Source organism: Aplysia californica, unplaced genomic scaffold, assembly GCF_000002075.1.
Source record: "Aplysia californica isolate F4 #8 unplaced genomic scaffold, AplCal3.0 scaffold00184, whole genome shotgun sequence".
NCBI classification, from domain to species: Eukaryota; Metazoa; Mollusca; class Gastropoda; order Aplysiida; family Aplysiidae; genus Aplysia; species Aplysia californica.
Genome location: NW_004797454.1, coordinates 843,693 through 845,047, shown reverse-complemented (window position 1 = coordinate 845,047; position 1,355 = coordinate 843,693). Strand labels below are relative to the sequence as shown.

At 42.0% G+C, this 1,355-nt stretch overlaps 1 long non-coding RNA gene across 1 annotated transcript in view; it reads left to right on the top strand.

The window, feature by feature from the left end:
- Nucleotides 1-1,355, top strand: part of LOC118477694 — an 82,716-nt gene that overhangs the window by 54,158 nt on the left and 27,203 nt on the right. Inside the window, exon 2 of the long non-coding RNA XR_004858547.1 lies at nucleotides 323-1,162. This is a non-coding gene — a long non-coding RNA (uncharacterized LOC118477694). The remainder of the gene's footprint in view (nucleotides 1-322; nucleotides 1,163-1,355) is intronic.

Below are 1,355 nucleotides of genomic sequence, written 5' to 3'. Positions count from 1 at the left end.
ATTATTATTAGTATATATTATTACTATTAATATTATAATTGTTATTATAAATGTTATTATTACCATCATTATTATTATCCTAATTGTCGTCTTCGTTAATGTTGTTGCTGTTGTTGTTGATGGTGTTCTTGAGATAAGTTTGTGTTTCTTTAATTATTTTTATATGTCCTTCTTGCCCTTTCCCTGACTGAATGCTTTGGCTTCTATTTTCTTGAAAACGATATCGTTCTATTGTTACCAAAGTTGGATAGTTAAAGTTTTGTGTCTTACCACCATCATTAGTCTGTTCATTATCAAAAGATCTGATTTCTCTCTTACCTAGTCATATTTGTCGTTAACAATACTGGAAGTGATGATCGGAGCAAACCTTGAGTGCCTTTGATGAACACTCACCTGCATACCCTAGACTGTTGGCAGATAAGTGTTCCGTTGGAAACAAAAGTGGAAGTCGGGAAATATCACTATTTAATTGATGTCCACGTACAGGCAGATGGAATTCACGGAAGAACGTACACGGTACTCCGAAAATGTGTGCAAATAGATTCATTCGCGTCTGGAGCACCAACAAAAGTGATGTGATGTGCATGTGGTAAACGCTGCTGATTCGATTGATATGAATGCTTTTTGCCACCTTGAAAATGTCTGAGAAGTTACTTTTCATGTGGACGAAAGTTGACACCAGTCTTCATGCAGGTCTTTCCTCCGGTACCACCACCTTTCTTATGCCGTCTTGCATACAACTTCATAAAACCTCGCACACGAACGATTACAGCTTCTCACCGGTACAAACTCATCTTAGACTACCCTACACACTTTCTCAGAGATTCCGACTCGAAAAGCAAGTTTACAGAATCCCAAACACAAACCCACACAATAGCACACACACTCGTCTTCACCCGCAAAGAAATCTATACAATAATTCTACTCACTCCACCTCCCACCAGCACCTCGTGGTGTGGTCATGACGATGAGCAAAAGCCTAGCTTCGTGTCTGGGTGTGCGCATGTCCCAGCTGAAGGTCATGTGTGGTTTGTCTCTCGATTCCACAGCCAGGGAGGAGCGCGCCCTCAGCCAGGTGTCTGGGGATCCAATCCCTGTCAACAAGTTCCAGGCGGTCTACAGGCAAAGGCGGCAAAACAAGCAGCTGGCTATCGAGTTCAAGGTAAGGATTGGAAACATTCTATTTTGCATGTCTAACACCTTTGTAGGCATCCGTACTTTAAAAAACAACGACCAAAACCACAAGCCACAAACCCAAAAGAGGGACTCTCGTGGCCTAGAGGTTAAGGTGTTGGCCTCTCATTCAAAGGTCCCGGGTTCGAATCCGGGTAGCGACTGAAAAATTTTCTTCTCTA